This window comes from Denticeps clupeoides, chromosome 4, assembly GCF_900700375.1.
Source record: "Denticeps clupeoides chromosome 4, fDenClu1.1, whole genome shotgun sequence".
In the NCBI taxonomy this organism is placed as follows: Eukaryota; Metazoa; Chordata; class Actinopteri; order Clupeiformes; family Denticipitidae; genus Denticeps; species Denticeps clupeoides.
Genome location: NC_041710.1, coordinates 4452568 through 4472415, shown reverse-complemented (window position 1 = coordinate 4472415; position 19848 = coordinate 4452568). Strand labels below are relative to the sequence as shown.

General features: G+C 41.1%; 9 non-coding genes across 9 annotated transcripts; all 9 read right to left on the bottom strand.

The window, feature by feature from the left end:
* Positions 1–3609: 3609 nt before the first annotated feature.
* On the bottom strand, positions 3610–3692 carry trnal-uaa (transfer RNA leucine (anticodon UAA)). Its single transcript has one exon. It is a non-coding gene; the product is annotated as a tRNA-Leu (tRNA).
* A 2246-nt stretch (positions 3693–5938) lies between these two features.
* On the bottom strand, positions 5939–6021 carry trnal-uaa (transfer RNA leucine (anticodon UAA)). Its single transcript has one exon. It is a non-coding gene; the product is annotated as a tRNA-Leu (tRNA).
* A 1776-nt stretch (positions 6022–7797) lies between these two features.
* On the bottom strand, positions 7798–7880 carry trnal-uaa (transfer RNA leucine (anticodon UAA)). Its single transcript has one exon. It is a non-coding gene; the product is annotated as a tRNA-Leu (tRNA).
* Positions 7881–9656: 1776 nt separating this feature from the next.
* Positions 9657–9739, bottom strand: trnal-uaa (transfer RNA leucine (anticodon UAA)). Its single transcript has one exon. It is a non-coding gene; the product is annotated as a tRNA-Leu (tRNA).
* A 1781-nt stretch (positions 9740–11520) lies between these two features.
* Positions 11521–11603, bottom strand: trnal-uaa (transfer RNA leucine (anticodon UAA)). Its single transcript has one exon. It is a non-coding gene; the product is annotated as a tRNA-Leu (tRNA).
* A 1789-nt stretch (positions 11604–13392) lies between these two features.
* trnal-uaa (transfer RNA leucine (anticodon UAA)) lies at positions 13393–13475 on the bottom strand. The gene has a single exon. It is a non-coding gene; the product is annotated as a tRNA-Leu (tRNA).
* Positions 13476–15256: 1781 nt separating this feature from the next.
* trnal-uaa (transfer RNA leucine (anticodon UAA)) lies at positions 15257–15339 on the bottom strand. Its single transcript has one exon. It is a non-coding gene; the product is annotated as a tRNA-Leu (tRNA).
* A 1783-nt stretch (positions 15340–17122) lies between these two features.
* trnal-uaa (transfer RNA leucine (anticodon UAA)) lies at positions 17123–17205 on the bottom strand. Its single transcript has one exon. It is a non-coding gene; the product is annotated as a tRNA-Leu (tRNA).
* A 1776-nt stretch (positions 17206–18981) lies between these two features.
* Positions 18982–19064, bottom strand: trnal-uaa (transfer RNA leucine (anticodon UAA)). The gene has a single exon. It is a non-coding gene; the product is annotated as a tRNA-Leu (tRNA).
* Between the last annotated feature and the right edge of the window lie 784 nt (positions 19065–19848).

The following is a 19848-nucleotide window of genomic DNA, read 5'->3' as shown; positions in this document are numbered from 1 at the left end:
ATGTGACTGATCTCCTCTTCCTTTTCTTCTGTCTCACTTGCTATGAGACTTGTTCTTCCATCATTTTATTTTTTCGTAAGATTTAGAGCAAATGTGAGATCAATTAACTTGTAACATATCAATCATGCCGGAAGTAAAATATATTGTATTTCCATATTTTTTATGTTTTGTGAGCCAAACAGTTGTTCAATGGCAAAGCAAAACAAAAGCATATTTAGGTAAAAAAAATTCTGCATGAGAGTGCCAGGTCCCTAAAGTGCCTGTGAATGGTCCTGGCTCCAAAAAAATATACAGAGCAGTCAGTAAAGTCTAAAAAGTCAAGCATGCGAATTTGTTACTAGCCAGTCATTAAAATTCAAGCTGCCATTTTACAGCAGTAAAATCACCTGATGGGTGATGATATATAAATAAAACACAACACAGATGTGTTCAATAAAGTAGTCTACAGTGAATTTAAATGTATAAATAATAATATGTTTATTTCAAATGCATTATTTAACTAAAGGCCATTATATATGCATAATTATAATGCAGGCCATGCATAAGTAATATAAAATACAAAAATATATTTGGTTTGTTTCCATGCATGCATTTTGCTTTGTAGGATGAGGACACTGCACAGCACTGCCCCCTGCAATAGTTGTCATGGTGATCAGTGTGTAGAATTCATGGTGGCAGGTTCTCCTTTGTTTACAGTTTACAGTGTTTTACAATATTTTTCTATGTTAGGCCTTGTAGAAAACTATTCAGTAGAGCATAGATTTTTATTTTATAACGTTTATAAATTTACAGAAAATGAACTCGCCTGATGAAAAAGATTCTTCTTTTCCATTTTTCCCCACTGTAAAGTTCCTGTGAGAGATGCCATGGCCACCATTAAAAAACCTCATACCTGGTGTGAGTGTATAAGTTACTATGAAAAAATAATGGAGGAATGGAGGAATAGAGTGTTCAGTGTGTGAGGGGACAGCACGATGTTCAGGAATTAGACTGCATAGGGAAAGAAGCTATTGCATTGTCCAGCAGACCTACTCCTATATGGCAGAATCGTTTACTGGATGGGAGGGGGCTAAGGAAGCAGACTCATAATTGGAGGGTTGTGGGATCAAATCCAGAACTGCCAAGGCATCGTCCGACACACTGCTTCCCGGGCGCCTTTCATGGCTGCCCACTGTTCATTTCACAGTGTGCTGAGCTGCAATCACTTCACGTTGCTGCCAGGGGTGGTGTGGGTCCTCCATAATGGCCTTACGGATCCAGCGGGTGGTGTTAATGTTCTGCAGGCCTGGTAGAGGGCTGCCGATGATGCATGTGGAGTGTTCTGAGGAAACTTTCCATAAAAACTGTGGCAGTTTCCATACCAGACTATGATGCAGCTGCTCAGGATGCCTCTGTAGAAAATGCCTCTGAGGATGGATTGGGGGAGGTTTACCTTATTCAGACCAAATAGAGAAAGTGGAAAATGGAAACTTGGTGGTCCTCACTCTCTCAACCATGGTCCTTTTGATGTTGAGTGAAAGGTGGCCCACCTGGTACTTTCTGAAGTCAACAACCAGCTCCTTTGTCTTATCAACATTAAGAGACAGAATACTGTTCTTACTACAGACTATGGGTGTAGCACATCTTCTCTAAATGTCGTCTACCCTGAGAAGACAAGATAAACATTTACAAGTGGGAAACTGCATAAAAATCGCGTCTTGGATAGACCTCATAGACTATGATACTGCTACTGCGAAAGAATGAGAAGCCCTCAACTATGGTGTCACCTGCAAACTTTATGAAGTGGTTTGTACTGGATTTGGAGGTGCAGTCATGAGTGAGCAGCATGAGAAGTAGTGAACTCAGCACGCATGTCCTAAGCTGGTACAGCTGATCTGGATTGTCTGGGGTCTTTCAATAATGAAGTCCAGGATCCAGTTGCAGGAGGAGGTTTTCAGTTTGAGCAGGTCCAGTAAATTTCGATGTCATCAAGAGCAGATCTGCTTCATGTATTTACTTTGGTTGTTTCTCCAGCGATACATCTGACCAATCAGCTGAGAGAAGTTCCTCGCATGATTTGAAACGACTCATTTTGGTTCCCTTGGATTTTGTCTCGAGTGAAAAGAAAACCGAACCGAAATGAGAATGATAATATGTTAAAAACTCACCAAATTATTTGCACCAAAGAAAATGTATGAAGGTATGAAAATGCTCTTAGTCTTTGACTTGGCTTAGAACATGATTGTGCTTTTGTGTGTAATTACAGTGTTCACTTTTAAAAGAGTTTGAACTCATGAGTCTACTGGATCTTAAGTTCAATGCCTTAACCTCTCGGCCATCCTGGTTACATATATTAAGAACCTTTCTACTAAAAGTAGTGCATCTTTCTAAAACACAAACATATTCTATAGGACCTCTTTGACACCAGGTATTGTTCTCATTTATGGATTAAGGCACATCTTAGACAAATAAATATCTTCAATAGAATTCACCATTCAGAAACAGTCTTAGTCTGATACTAGGTTTAGAACATGAAATTGTAGATGATTGTGTGTGTCTTTATAGTGTTCATTTATAAAGAAATAGGTTTTTCATAAAGCTACCAGGACTGGGGTTCGAACCCACAAAGACATGCATCCATTGGATCTTAAGTCCAACACCTTAACCTCTCGGCCATTTTTATTCATGCATTAAAGTAAACCGGTACCAGTGTACTGCTGCCACACTGTGCTCATTTTATGCAACTTCATGGACAGAAGCTCAACCAAGAAGAAAATGACAACATGCTCAAAAAAAATGATACTTCGATGTGAAAATGGATGCAATGCTTATTCTATCCAAACAACATTAATTCCTTTGAAAAGCCTAATGATGTATTCACTTCCAAAAGGATGATCAAATGTGTATGAAATGCACTGCTATGCATAATGAATTACAGTGTGAAATGTAAAAATCTGGGACCTGAATCAGATAAGTTGGTTGACTGAAAAGTCTGGCATCCTTAAATTATAAAGCTTATGATCAAAATATCACAGCCAGGACAGCAGCAAAAGGTCTAATAGCTGAACTGATTGCACACAACAAACTGTCCTCTGGTTTTATCCCATCACCCTTGGCAGCCATGAAAGGGGTCCAAGTAGTGTGTGTGGGGACAATACTTTGCTCAGGATCAGGATTTGAACCGGCAACCTTCTGATTACGGGGCTGCTTCTTTAACTGCTAGGTACAATGTACAATGTCTTGCTCAAGGACAGTTTTTGGCTCTTGAACCTTCTTGGACTTTTCCCCAAAACGACAGAGTAACTGCGCGCTTTGTAGCCTCTGCAGTGAGCTTCTACTCTGTCTGTGCATAGACATTTACGTACAAGATAGCAAGAAGCAGATCTGCTTCATGTATTTTCTTTTGTTGTTTCTCCAGCGATACATCTGACCAATCAGCTGAGAGAAGTTCCTTGCGTTATTTGAAACGACTCATTTTGGCCAAATCTTGGACAAAATAAAGATACTCAATAAAATTCGCCATTCAGAAACAGTCTTATTCTATTACTAGGTTTAGAACATGAGAGTAAAGATAATCGCGTGTGTGTCTTTATAGTGTTAATTTTTAAATAAATGGCTTTTTCATAAAGCTACCAGGAGTGGGGTTCGAACCCACGAAGACATGCGTCCATTGGATCTTAAGTCCAACGCCTTAACCTCTCGGCCATCCTGGTTATATATGTCAGTATCTGTTCTACTAATCATACAGCATCACAACACACTAAAATTAAAAACTTTGTTGCAGAAACTGACACGAAGTACTGGGTCAAGTTTTCATTGATGTATTAAAGTAAACTGGTACCAGTGTAATGCTGCCACACTGTGCTCGTTTTATACAACTTCATGGACAGAAGCTCAACTGTACAGCCACTACTAGCTCCACCACCATCATCAAGTTTGCTGACGACACTGTCGTGGTGGGCCTGATCTCTGACAACGATGAGACGGCCTACCTGGAGGAGGTTGGAAATCTGGCGAACTGGTGCCAGAGGAACAATCTCCACCTGAACGTCAGCAAGACAAAGGAGTTAATAGTGGACTTCAGTACAAAGCAGGAGAGGACCTACCAGACCCCTGTCATCAACAGGAGCCCAGTGGAGAGAGTGGACAGCTTCCGTTACCTCGGTGTTAACATCACGCAGGACCTGTCACATCAACACCGTGGTGAAAAAGGCCAGGCAGCGTCTCTACCACCTCAGACGCCTGAGAGACTTCAGACTGCCCTCCAAGGTGCTCAGGAACTTCTACTCCTGCACCATAGAGAGCATCCTGATGGGAAATATCTCAACCTGGTTCGGGAACAGCACCATGAAGGACAGGCGAGCCCTACAGAGGGTGGTTCGATCAGCCGAACGAATCATCCGTACCAAGCTCCCTGACCTTCAATCTATCTACAGCAAACGGTGCTGCACCAGGGCCAGGAAGATAGTGAAGGACCTCACCCACCCCAACAATGGACTCTTCTCTCTGCTGCGATCAGGGAAGCGCTTTCGCTCCCTGAAGTCCAACACAGAGAGAATGAGGAGGAGCTTCTTCCCGCAGGCTGTCCAAGCTCTCAACATCAAGAGTACATAGAACTCATGCACTTTCACCTCCAATCACTCCGGACTCTTTTGCACGAAACCACTTTGCACAAAATGACTCTGCGCTTTTTAGGTCCTTACTGCTCTTTCTTTATGGCTTTCTTCTTTCTTTAAACATTGTAAAAACTGTAACTCATTTGCACACCTTCACCCTACCAGTTACACATATTTTATGTTAAAGACGTAAAAGTGTAATACTTGGTTATGTTTGCAATATTTGCATATTGGTTCACTGTTTACTTGCAACATTTGCAATACTGTGGTCTGTAGCAGTTGCAGAAAGCATTTCACTGCACATCATACCGTGTATGACTGTGTATGTGACAAGAAAAATTTGAATTTGAATTTGAACCAAGAAGAAGAAAATGAGAATAGGCTCAAAAATTACCAAATTATTTGCACCAAAGCAAACGTACCAAGATGTGAAAATTGATGTAATGTTTATTCTATGTAACAAATATAGATTGTATTGAAAATGCTTGATCAAGTATTCACCAGTCTTGACCAACTCCAAGAGGGTAATTTGCATACGCCCCACCCACTTTGCCTCTCTAAGAAAACCCTCTCTGAGAAACCTAGAGGAGATGTGCTGCCTTATATGTGAAAGTGTGTGCTCTCTGTTATCAGAGTGAGTGGAAGCTCACTGTAGAGGCTACAAGCTGAGTGCCTGGTCACTCACTCAAGCGCCTCGGGGAAGGTCTGAGACAAGAGCCAACAACTGTCCTTGCAGGACATCATCTGATGCAGGTGAGCAAGTACACAGAAATCGTGAGCCAATGTGAGGTGTCACAGCAGGAGACGTTGATATGTGCTGACAACTGATGCGCCCTCACTGGTGTGGAAGTGCTTGTGGCTGGCAGGTGAGTTCAATGTGTGAGCTGCTGTAAAGCTGCAGAACCCAATTCAGACTACTCTCCACTCACTCTGCTTTTACAAAAACTCAAATCTAACATTCATAATGCACGTGTCTGTATGATCTCAAAGTTGGTTTCATGTTTCAATTGTGTAAACACTTTCTGGCTTATTTAGTACAATGTACAATGTCTTGCTCAAGGACAGTTTTTGGCTCTTGACTTGGACTCTTCTTGGACTTTTCCCCAAAACGACTGAGTAACTGCGTGCTTTGTAGCCTCTGTAGGGACATGGATGCAATGCTTTATTGCGTTATTTGAAACGACTCATTTTGGCCAAATCTTGGACAAAATAAAAATATTCAATAAAATTCACCATTCAGAAACAGTCTTATTCTATTACTAGGTTTAGAACATGAGAGTGAAGATAATCGCGTGTGTGTCTTTATAGTGTTAATTTTTAAATAAATGGCTTTTTCATAAAGCTACCAGGAGTGGGGTTCGAACCCACGAAGACATGCGTCCATTGGATCTTAAGTCCAACACCTTAACCTCTCGGCCATCCTGGTTATATATGTCAGTATCTTTTCTACTAATCATACAGCATCACAACACACTAAAATTAAAAACTTTGTTGCAGAAACTGACACGAAGTACTGGGTCAAGTATTCATTGATGTATTAAAGTAAACTGGTACCAGTGTAATGCTGCCATACTGTGCTCATTTAATACAACTTCATGGACAGAAGCTCAACCAAGAAGAAGAAAATGAGAATAGGCTCAAAAATTACCAAATTATTTGCACCAAAGCAAACGTACCAAGATGTGAAAATTGATGTAATGTTTATTCTATGTAACAAATATAGATTGTATTGAAAATGCTTGATCAAGTATTCACCAGTCTTGACCAACTCCAAGAGGGTAATTTGCATACGCCACACCCACTTTGCCTCTCTAAGAAAACCCTCTCTGAGAAACCTGGAGGAGATGTGCTGCCTTATATGTGAAAGTGTGTGCTCTCTGTTATCAGAGAGAGTGAAAGCTCACTGTAGAGGCTACAAGCTGAGTGCCTGGTCATTCACCCAAGCGCCTCGGGGAAGGTCTGAGACAAGAGCCAACAACTGTCCTTGCAGGACATCATCTGATGCAGGTGAGCAAGTACACAGAAATCGTGAGCCAATGTGAGGTGTCATAGCAGGAGACGTTGATATGTGCTGACAACTGATGCGCCCTCACTGGTGTGGAAGTGCTTGTGGCTGGCAGCTGAGTTCAATGTGTGAGCTGCTGTAAAGCTGCAGAACCCAATTCAGACTACTCTCCACTCACTCTGCTTTTACAAAAACTCAAATCTAACATTCATAATGCACGTGTCTGTATGATCTCAAAGTTGGTTTCATGTTTCAATTGGGTAAACACTTATTTAGTACAATGTACAATGTCTTGCTCAAGGACAGTTTTTGGCTCTTGACTTGGACTCTTCTTGGACTTTTCCCCAAAACGACTGAGTAACTGCGTGCTTTGTAGCCTCTGTAGGGACATGGATGCAATGCTTATTCTATGCAAAGAACATTCTTTCTTTTGAAAAGACTAATGACGTAATCACTTCCAAAGGCTGATCAAATGTGTATGAAATGCACTGCATAATGAATTACAGTGTGAAATGTAAAAATCTGGGACCTGACTCAGATAATTTGGTTGACTGAAAAGTCTGGCATCCTTAAATTATAAAGCTTATGATCAAAATATCACAGCCAGGACAGCAGCAAAAGGTCTAATAGCTGAACTGATTGCACACAACAAACTGTCCTCTGGTTTTATCCCATCACCCTTGGCAGTCATGAAAGGGGTCCAAGTAGTGTGTGTGGGGACAATACTTTGCTCAGGATCAGGATTTGAACTGGCAACCTTCTGATTATGGGGCTGCTTCTTTAACTGCTAGGTACAATGTACAATGTCTTGCTCAAGGACAGTTTTTGGCTCTTGAACCTCCTTGGACTTTTCCCCAAAACGACAGAGTAACTGCGCGCTTTGTAGCCTCTGCAGTGAGCTTCTACTCTGTCTGTGCATAGACATTTACGTACAAGATAACAAGAAGCAGATCTGCTTTATGTATTTTCTTTTGTTGTTTCTCCAGCGATACATCTGACCAATCAGCTGAGAGAAGTTCCTTGCATTACTTGAAACGACTCATTTTGGCCAAATCTTGGACAAATAAAGATATTCAATAAAATTCGCCATTCAGAAACAGTCTTATTCTATTACTAGGTTTAGAACATGAGAGTGAAGATAATCGCGTGTGTGTCTTTATAGTGTTAATTTTTAAATAAATGGCTTTTTCATAAAGCTACCAGGAGTGGGGTTCGAACCCACGAAGACATGCGTCCATTGGATCTTAAGTCCAACGCCTTAACCTCTCGGCCATCCTGGTTATATATGTCAGTAACTGTTCTACTAATCATACAGCATCACAACACACTAAAATTAAAAACTTTGTTGCAGAAAATGACACGAAGTACTGGGTCAAGTTTTCATTGATGTATTAAAGTAAACTGGTACCAGTGTACTGCTGCCACACTGTGCTTGTTATATACAACTTCATGGACAGAAGCTCAACCAAGAAGAAAAAAATGAGAATAGGCTCAAAAATTCCCAAATTATTTGCACCAAAGCAAATGTACCAAGATGTGAAAATTGATGTAATGTTTATTCTATGTAACAAATATAGATTGTATTGAAAATGCTTGATCAAGTATTCACCAGTCTTGACCAACTCCAAGAGGGTAATTTGCATACGCCCCACCCACTTTGCCTCTCTAAGAAAACCCTCTCTGAGAAACCTGGAGGAGATGTGCTGCCTTATATGTGAAAGTGTGTGCTCTCTGTTATCAGAGTGAGTGAAAGCTCACTGTAGAGGCTACAAGCTGAGTGCCTGGTCACTCACCCAAGCGCCTTGGGGAAGGTCTGAGACAAGAGCCAACAACTGTCCTTGCAGGACATCATCTGATGCAGGTGAGCAAGTACACAGAAATCGTGAGCCAATGTGAGGTGTCATAGCAGGAGATGTTGATATGTGCTGACAACTGATGCGCCCTCACTGGTGTGGAAGTGCTTGTGGCTGGCAGCTGAGTTCAATGTGTGAGCTGCTGTAAAGCTGCAGAACCCAATTCAGACTACTCTCCACTCACTCTGCTTTTACAAAAACTCAAATCTAACATTCATAATGCACGTGTCTGTATGATCTCAAAGTTGGTTTCATGTTTCAATTGTGTACACACTTATTTAGTACAATGTACAATGTCTTGCTCAAGGACAGTTTTTGGCTCTTGACTTGGACTCTTCTTGGACTTTTCCCCAAAACGATTGAGTAACTGCGTGCTTTGTAGCCTCTGTAGGGACATGGATGCAATGCTTATTCTATGCAAAGAACATTCTTTCTTTTGAAAAGACTAATGACGTTATCACTTCCAAAGGCTGATCAAATGTGTATGAAATGCACTGCATAATGAATTACAGTGTGAAATGTAAAAATCTGGGACCTGACTCAGATAATTTGGTTGACTGAAAGGTCTGGCATCCTTAAATTATAAAGCTTATGATCAAAATATCACAGCCAGGACAGCAGCAAAAGGTCTAATAGCTGAACTGATTGCACACAACAAACTGTCCTCTGGTTTTATCCCATCACACTTGGCAGTCATGAAAGGGGTCCAAGTAGTGTGTGTGGGGACAATACTTTGCTCAGGATCAGGATTTTAACTGGCAACCTTCTGATTATGGGGCTGCTTCTTTAACTGCTAGGTACAATGTACAATGTCTTGCTCAAGGACAGTTTTTGGCTCTTGAACCTCCTTGGACTTTTCCCCAAAACGACAGAGTAACTGCGCGCTTTGTAGCCTCTGCAGTGAGCTTCTACTCTGTCTGTGCATAGACATTTACGTACAAGATAGCAAGAAGCAGATCTGCTTTATGTATTTTCTTTTGTTGTTTCTCCAGCGATACATCTGACCAATCAGCTGAGAGAAGTTCCTTGCATTACTTGAAACGACTCATTTTGGCCAAATCTTGGACAAATAAAGATATTCAATAAAATTCGCCATTCAGAAACAGTCTTATTCTATTACTAGGTTTAGAACATGAGAGTGAAGATAATCGCGTGTGTGTCTTTATAGTGTTAATTTTTAAATAAATGGCTTTTTCATAAAGCTACCAGGAGTGGGGTTCGAACCCACAAAGACATGCGTCCATTGGATCTTAAGTCCAACGCCTTAACCTCTCGGCCATCCTGGTTATATATGTCAGTAACTGTTCTACTAATCATACAGCATCACAACACACTAAAATTAAAAACTTTGTTGCAGAAACTGACACGAAGTACTGGGTCAAGTTTTCATTGATGTATTAAAGTAAACTGGTACCAGTGTACTGCTGCCACACTGTGCTTGTTATATACAACTTCATGGACAGAAGCTCAACCAAGAAGAAAAAAATGAGAATAGGCTCAAAAATTCCCAAATTATTTGCACCAAAGCAAATGTACCAAGATGTGAAAATTGATGTAATGTTTATTCTATGTAACAAATATAGATTGTATTGAAAATGCTTGATCAAGTATTCACCAGTCTTGACCAACTCCAAGAGGGTAATTTGCATACGCCCCACCCACTTTGCCTCTCTAAGAAAACCCTCTCTGAGAAACCTGGAGGAGATGTGCTGCCTTATATGTGAAAGTGTGTGCTCTCTGTTATCAGAGTGAGTGAAAGCTCACTGTAGAGGCTACAAGCTGAGTGCCTGGTCACTCACCCAAGCGCCTCGGGGAAGGTCTGAGACAAGAGCCAACAACTGTCCTTGCAGGACATCATCTGATGCAGGTGAGCAAGTACACAGAAATCGTGAGCCAATGTGAGGTGTCATAGCAGGAGATGTTGATATGTGCTGACAACTGATGCGCCCTCACTGGTGTGGAAGTGCTTGTGGCTGGCAGCTGAGTTCAATGTGTGAGCTGCTGTAAAGCTGCAGAACCCAATTCAGACTACTCTCCACTCACTCTGCTTTTACAAAAACTCAAATCTAACATTCATAATGCACGTGTCTGTATGATCTCAAAGTTGGTTTCATGTTTCAATTGTGTAAACACTTATTTAGTACAATGTACAATGTCTTGCTCAAGGACAGTTTTTGGCTCTTGACTTGGACTCTTCTTGGACTTTTCCCCAAAACGATTGAGTAACTGCGTGCTTTGTAGCCTCTGTAGGGACATGGATGCAATGCTTATTCTATGCAAAGAACATTCTTTCTTTTGAAAAGACTAATGACGTAATCACTTCCAAAGGCTGATCAAATGTGTATGAAATGCACTGCTATGCATAATGAATTACAGTGTGAAATGTAAAAATCTGGGACCTGACTCAGATAATTTGGTTGACTGAAAGGTCTGGCATCCTTAAATTATAAAGCTTATGATCAAAATATCACAGCCAGGACAGCAGCAAAAGGTCTAATAGCTGAACTGATTGCACACAACAAACTGTCCTCTGGTTTTATCCCATCACACTTGGCAGTCATGAAAGGGGTCCAAGTAGTGTGTGTGGGGACAATACTTTGCTCAGGATCAGGATTTTAACTGGCAACCTTCTGATTATGGGGCTGCTTCTTTAACTGCTAGGTACAATGTACAATGTCTTGCTCAAGGACAGTTTTTGGCTCTTGAACCTCCTTGGACTTTTCCCCAAAACGACAGAGTAACTGCGCGCTTTGTAGCCTCTGCAGTGAGCTTCTACTCTGTCTGTGCATAGACATTTACGTACAAGATAGCAAGAAGCAGATCTGCTTTATGTATTTTCTTTTGTTGTTTCTCCAGCGATACATCTGACCAATCAGCTGAGAGAAGTTCCTTGCATTACTTGAAACGACTCATTTTGGCCAAATCTTGGACAAATAAAGATATTCAATAAAATTCACCATTCAGAAACAGTCTTATTCTATTACTAGGTTTAGAACATGAGAGTGAAGATAATCGCGTGTGTGTCTTCATAGTGTTAATTTTTAAATAAATGGCTTTTTCATAAAGCTACCAGGAGTGGGGTTCGAACCCACGAAGACATGCGTCCATTGGATCTTAAGTCCAACGCCTTAACCTCTCGGCCATCCTGGTTATATATGTCAGTAACTGTTCTACTAATCATACAGCATCACAACACACTAAAATTAAAAACTTTGTTGCAGAAACTGACACGAAGTACTGGGTCAAGTTTTCATTGATGTATTAAAGTAAACTGGTACCAGTGTACTGCTGCCACACTGTGCTCGTTTTATACAACTTCATGGACAGAAGCTCAACCAAGAAGAAGAAAATGAGAATAGGCTCAAAAATTACCAAATTATTTGCACCAAAGCAAACGTACCAAGATGTGAAAATTGATGTAATGTTTATTCTATGTAACAAATATAGATTGTATTGAAAATACTTGATCAAGTATTCACCAGTCTTGACCAACTCCAAGAGGGTAATTTGCATACGCCCCACCCACTTTGCCTCTCTAAGAAAACCCTCTCTGAGAAACCTAGAGGAGATGTGCTGCCTTATATGTGAAAGTGTGTGCTCTCTGTTATCGGAGTGAGTGGAAGCTCACTGTAGAGGCTACAAGCTGAGTGCCTGGTCATTCACCCAAGCACCTCGGGGAAGGTCTGAGACAAGAGCCAACAACTGTCCTTGCAGGACATCATCTGATGCAGGTGAGCAAGTACACAGAAATCGTGGGCCAATGTGAGGTGTCATAGCAGGAGACGTTGATATGTGCTGACAACTGATGCGCCCTCACTGGTGTGGAAGTGCTTGTGGCTGGCAGCTGAGTTCAATGTGTGAGCTGCTGTAAAGCTGCAGAACCCAATTCAGACTACTCTCCACTCACTCTGCTTTTACAAAAACTCAAATCTAACATTCATAATGCACGTGTCTGTATGATCTCAAAGTTGGTTTCATGTTTCAATTGTGTAAACACTTTCTGGCTTATTTAGTACAATGTACAATGTCTTGCTCAAGGACAGTTTTTGGCTCTTGACTTGGACTTTTCTTGGACTTTTCCCCAAAACGACTGAGTAACTGCGTGCTTTGTAGCCTCTGTAGGGACATGGATGCAATGCTTATTCTATGCAAAGAACATTCTTTGTTTTGAAAAGACCAATGACGTATTCACTTCCAAAGGTTGATCAAATGTGTATTAAATGCACTGCTATGAATAATGAATTACAGAGTGAAATGTAAAAATCTGGGACCTGACTCAGATAATTTGGTTGACTGAAAAGTCTGGCATCCTTAAATTATAAAGCTTATGATCAAAATATCACAGACAGGACAGCAGCAAAAGGTCTAATAGCTGAACTGATTGCACACAACAAACTGTCCTCTGATTTTATCCCATCACCCTTGGCAGCCATGAAAGGGGTCCAAGTAGTGTGTGTGGGGACAATACTTTGCTCAGGATCAGGATTTGAACCGGCAACCTTCTGATTACGGGGCTGCTTCTTTAACTGCTAGGTACAATGTACAATGTCTTGCTCAAGGACAGTTTTTGGCTCTTGAACCTTCTTGGACTTTTCCCCAATACGACAGAGTAACTGCGCGCTTTGTAGCCTCTGCAGTGAGCTTCTACTCTGTCTGTGCATAGACATTTACGTACAAGATAGCAAGAAGCAGATCTGCTTCATGTATTTTCTTTTGTTGTTTCTCCAGCGATACATCTGACCAATCAGCTGAGAGAAGTTCCTTGCGTTATTTGAAACGACTCATTTTGGCCAAATCTTGGACAAATAAAGATAGTCAATAAAATTCCCCATTCAGAAGCAGTCTTATTCTTTTACTAGGTTTAGAACATGAGAGTGAAGATAATCGCGTGTGTGTCTTTATAGTGTTAATTTTTAAATAAATGGCTTTTTCATAAAGCTACCAGGAGTGGGGTTCGAACCCACGAAGACATGCGTCCATTGGATCTTAAGTCCAACGCCTTAACCTCTCGGCCATCCTGGTTATATATGTCAGTAACTGTTCTACTAATCATACAGCATCACAACACACTAAAATTAAAAACTTTGTTGCAGAAACTGACACGAAGTACTGGGTCAAGTTTTCATTGATGTATTAAAGTAAACTGGTACCAGTGTAATGCTGCCACACTGTGCTCGTTTAATACAACTTCATGGACAGAAGCTCAACCAAGAAGAAGAAAATGAGAATAGGCTCAAAAATTACCAAATTATTTGCACCAAAACAAACGTAACAAGATGTGAAAATTGATGTAATGTTTATTCTATGTAACAAATATAGATTGTATTGAAAATGCTTGATCAAGTATTCGCCAGTCTTGACCAACTCCAAGAGGGTAATTTGCTTACGCCCCACCCACTTTGCCTCTCTAAGAAAACCCTCTCTGAGAAACCTAGAGGAGATGTGCTGCCTTATATGTGAAAGTGTGTGCTCTCTGTTATCAGAGTGAGTGGAAGCTCACTGTAGAGGCTACAAGCTGAGTGCCTGGTCACTCACCCAAGCGCCTCGGGGAAGGTCTGAGACAAGAGCCAACAACTGTCCTTGCAGGACATCATCTGATGCAGGTGAGCAAGTACACAGAAATCGTGGGCCAATGTGAGGTGTCATAGCAGGAGACGTTGATATGTGCTGACAACTGATGCGCCCTCACTGGTGTGGAAGTGCTTGTGGCTGGCAGCTGAGTTCAATGTGTGAGCTGCTGTAAAGCTGCAGAACCCAATTCAGACTACTCTCCACTCACTCTGCTTTTACAAAAACTCAAATCTAACATTCATAATGCACGTGTCTGTATGATCTCAAAGTTGGTTTCATGTTTCAATTGTGTAAACACTTATTTAGTACAATGTACAATGTCTTGCTCAAGGACAGTTTTTGGCTCTTGACTTGGACTCTTCTTGGACTTTTCCCCAAAACGACTGAGTAACTGCGTGCTTTGTAGCCTCTGTAGGGACATGGATGCAATGCTTATTCTATGCAAAGAACATTCTTTCTTTTGAAAAGACTAATGACGTAATCACTTCCAAAGGCTGATCAAATGTGTATGAAATGCACTGCTATGCATAATGAATTACAGTGTGAAATGTAAAAATCTGGGACCTGACTCAGATAATTTGGTTGACTGAAAAGTCTGGCATCCTTAAATTATAAAGCTTATGATCAAAATATCACAGCCAGGACAGCAGCAAAAGGTCTAATAGCTGAACTGATTGCACACAACAAACTGTCCTCTGGTTTTATCCCATCACCCTTGGCAGTCATGAAAGGGGTCCAAGTAGTGTGTGTGGGGACAATACTTTGCTCAGGATCAGGATTTGAACCGGCAACCTTCTGATTACGGGGCTGCTTCTTTAACTGCTAGGTACAATGTACAATGTCTTGCTCAAGGACAGTTTTTGGCTCTTGAACCTTCTTGGACTTTTCCCCAAAACGACAGAGTAACTGCGCGCTTTGTAGCCTCTGCAGTGAGCTTCTACTCTGTCTGTGCATAGACATTTACGTACAAGATAGCAAGAAGCAGATCTGCTTCATGTATTTTCTTTTGTTGTTTCTCCAGCGATACATCTGACCAATCAGCTGAGAGAAGTTCCTTGCATTACTTGAAACGACTCATTTTGGCCAAATCTTGGACAAATAAAGATATTCAATAAAATTCGCCATTCAGAAACAGTCTTATTCTATTACTAGGTTTAGAACATGAGAGTGAAGATAATCGCGTGTGTGTCTTCATAGTGTTAATTTTTAAATAAATGGCTTTTTCATAAAGCTACCAGGAGTGGGGTTCGAACCCACGAAGACATGCGTCCATTGGATCTTAAGTCCAACGCCTTAACCTCTCGGCCATCCTGGTTATATATGTCAGTAACTGTTCTACTAATCATACAGCATCACAACACACTAAAATTAAAAACTTTGTTGCAGAAACTGACACGAAGTACTGGGTCAAGTTTTCATTGATGTATTAAAGTAAACTGGTACCAGTGTAATGCTGCCACACTGTGCTCGTTTTATACAACTTCATGGACAGAAGCTCAACCAAGAAGAAGAAAATGAGAATAGGCTCAAAAATTACCAAATTATTTGCACCAAACCAAACGTACCAAGATGTGAAAATTGATGTAATGTTTATTCTATGTAACAAATATAGATTGTATTGAAAATGCTTGATCAAGTATTCACCAGTCTTGACCAACTCCAAGAGGGTAATTTGCATACGCCCCACCCACTTTGCCTCTCTAAGAAAACCCTCTCTGAGAAACCTGGAGGAGATGTGCTGCCTTATATGTGAAAGTGTGTGCTCTCTGTTATCAGAGTGAGTGGAAGCTCACTGTAGAGGCTACAAGCTGAGTGCCTGGTCACTCACCCAAGCGCCTCGGGGAAGGTCTGAGACAAGAGCCAACAACTGTCCTTGCAGGACATCATCTGATGCAGGTGAGCAAGTACACAGAAATCGTGGGCCAATGTGAGGTGTCATAGCAGGAGACGTTGATATGTGCTGACAACTGATGCGCCCTCACTGGTGTGGAAGTGCTTGTGGCTGGCAGCTGAGTTCAATGTGTGAGCTGCTGTAAAGCTGCAGAACCCAATTCAGACTACTCTCCACTCACTCTGCTTTTACAAAAACTCAAATCTAACATTCATAATGCACGTGTCTGTATGATCTCAAAGTTGGTTTCATGTTTCAATTGTGTAAACACTTATTTAGTACAATGTACAATGTCTTGCTCAAGGACAGTTTTTGGCTCTTGACTTGGACTCTTCTTGGACTTTTCCCCAAAACGACTGAGTAACTGCGTGCTTTGTAGCCTCTGTAGGGACATGGATGCAATGCTTATTCTATGCAAAGAACATTCTTTCTTTTGAAAAGACTAATGACGTAATCACTTCCAAAGGCTGATCAAATGTGTATGAAATGCACTGCTATGCATAATGAATTACAGTGTGAAATGTAAAAATCTGGGACCTGACTCAGATAATTTGGTTGACTGAAAAGTCTGGCATCCTTAAATTATAAAGCTTATGATCAAAATATCACAGCCAGGACAGCAGCAAAAGGTCTAATAGCTGAACTGATTGCACACAACAAACTGTCCTCTGGTTTTATCCCATCACCCTTGGCAGTCATGAAAGGGGTCCAAGTAGTGTGTGTGTGGGGACAATACTTTGCTCAGGATCAGGATTTGAACCGGCAACCTTCTGATTACGGGGCTGCTTCTTTAACTGCTAGGTACAATGTACAATGTCTTGCTCAAGGACAGTTTTTGGCTCTTGAACCTTCTTGGACTTTTCCCCAAAACGACAGAGTAACTGCGCGCTTTGTAGCCTCTGCAGTGAGCTTCTACTCTGTCTGTGCATAGACATTTACGTACAAGATAGCAAGAAGCAGATCTGCTTCATGTATTTTCTTTTGTTGTTTCTCCAGCGATACATCTGACCAATCAGCTGAGAGAAGTTCCTTGCGTTACTTGAAACGACTCATTTTGGCCAAATCTTGGACAAATAAAGATATTCAATAAAATTCGCCATTCAGAAACAGTCTTATTCTATTACTAGGTTTAGAACATGAGAGTGAAGATAATCGCGTGTGTGTCTTTATAGTGTTAATTTTTAAATAAATGGCTTTTTCATAAAGCTACCAGGGGCGGGGTTCGAACCCACGAAGACATGCGTCCATTGGATCTTAAGTCCAACGCCTTAACCTCTCGGCCATCCTGGTTATATATGTCAGTAACTGTTCTACTAATCATACAGCATCACAACACACTAAAATTAAAAACTTTGTTGCAGAAACTGACACGAAGTACTGGGTCAAGTTTTCATTGATGTATTAAAGTAAACTGGTACCAGTGTAATGCTGCCACACTGTGCTCGTTTTATACAACTTCATGGACAGAAGCTCAACCAAGAAGAAGAAAATGAGAATAGGCTCAAAAATTACCAAATTATTTGCACCAAAGCAAACGTACCAAGATGTGAAAATTGATGTAATGTTTATTCTATGTAACAAATATAGATTGTATTGAAAATGCTTGATCAAGTATTCACCAGTCTTGACCAACTCCAAGAGGGTAATTTGCATACGCCCCACCCACTTTGCCTCTCTAAGAAAACCCTCTCTGAGAAACCTAGAGGAGATGTGCTGCCTTATATGTGAAAGTGTGTGCTCTCTGTTATCAGAGTGAGTGGAAGCTCACTGTAGTGGCTACAAGCTGAGTGCCTGGTCATTCACCCAAGCACCTCGGGGAAGGTCTGAGACAAGAGCCAACAACTGTCCTTGCAGGACATCATCTGATGCAGGTGAGCAAGTACACAGAAATCGTGGGCCAATGTGAGGTGTCATAGCAGGAGATGTTGATATGTGCTGACAACTGATGCGCCCTCACTGGTGTGGAAGTGCTTGTGGCTGGCAGCTGAGTTCAATGTGTGAGCTGCTGTAAAGCTGCAGAACCCAATTCAGACTACTCTCCACTCACTCTGCTTTTACAAAAACTCAAATCTAACATTCATAATGCACGTGTCTGTATGATCTCAAAGTTGGTTTCATGTTTCAATTGTGTAAACACTTATTTAGTACAATGTACAATGTCTTGCTCAAGGACAGTTTTTGGCTCTTGACTTGGACTCTTCTTGGACTTTTCCCCAAAACGACTGATTAACTGCGTGCTTGTAGCCTCTGTAGGGACATGGATGCAATGCTTATTCTATGCAAAGAACATTCTTTCTTTTGAAAAGACTAATGACGTAATCACTTCCAAAGGCTGATCAAATGTGTATGAAATGCACTGCTATGCATAATGAATTACAGTGTGAAATGTAAAAATCTGGGACCTGACTCAGATAATTTGGTTGACTGAAAAGTCTGGCATCCTTAAATTATAAAGCTTATGATCAAAATATCACAGCCAGGACAGCAGCAAAAGGTCTAATAGCTGAACTGATTGCACACAACAAACTGTCCTCTGGTTTTATCCCATCACCCTTGGCAGTCATGAAAGGGGTCCAAGTAGTGTGTGTGGGGACAATACTTTGCTCAGGATCAGGATTTGAACCGGCAACCTTCTGATTACGGGGCTGCTTCTTTAACTGCTAGGTACAATGTACAATGTCTTGCTCAAGGACAGTTTTTGGCTCTTGAACCTTCTTGGACTTTCCCCAAAACGACAGAGTAACTGCGCGCTTTGTAGCCTCTGCAGTGAGCTTCTACTCTGTCTGTGCATAGACATTTACGTACAAGATAGCAAGAAGCAGATCTGCTTCATGTATCTTTTGTTGTTTCTCCAGCGATACATCTGACCAATCAGCTGAGAGAAGTTCCTTGCGTTACTTGAAACGACTCATTTTGGCCAAATCTTGGACAAATAAAGATATTCAATAAAATTCGCCATTCAGAAACAGTCTTATTCTATTACTAGGTTTAGAACATGAGAGTGAAGATAATCGCGTGTGTGTCTTTATAGTGTTAAATTTTAAATAAATGGCTTTTTCATAAAGCTACCAGGAGTGGGGTTCGAACCCACGAAGACATGCGTCCATTGGATCTTAAGTCCAACGCCTTAACCTCTCGGCCATCCTGGTTATATATGTCAGTAACTGTTCTACTAATCATACAGCATCACAACACACTAAAATTAAAAACTTTGTTGCAGAAACTGACACGAAGTACTGGGTCAAGTTTTCATTGATGTATTAAAGTAAACTGGTACCAGTGTAATGCTGCCACACTGTGCTCGTTTTATACAACTTCATGGACAGAAGCTCAACCAAGAAGAAGAAAATGAGAATAGGCTCAAAAATTACCAAATTATTTGCACCAAAGCAAACGTACCAAGATGTGAAAATTGATGTAATGTTTATTCTATGTAACAAATATAGATTGTATTGAAAATGCTTGATCAAGTATTCACCAGTCTTGACCAACTCCAAGAGGGTAATTTGCATACGCCCCACCCACTTTGCCTCTCTAAGAAAACCCTCTCTGAGAAACCTAGAGGAGATGTGCTGCCTTATATGTGAAAGTGTGTGCTCTCTGTTATCAGAGTGAGTGGAAGCTCACTGTAGAGGCTACAAGCTGAGTGCCTGGTCACTCACCCAAGCGCCTCGGGGAAGGTCTGAGACAAGAGCCAACAACTGTCCTTGCAGGACATCATCTGATGCAGGTGAGCAAGTACACAGAAATCGTGGGCCAATGTGAGGTGTCATAGCAGGAGATGTTGATATGTGCTGACAACTGATGCGCCCTCACTGGTGTGGAAGTGCTTGTGGCTGGCAGCTGAGTTCAATGTGTGAGCTGCTGTAAAGCTGCAGAACCCAATTCAGACTACTCTCCACTCACTCTGCTTTTACAAAAACTCAAATCTAA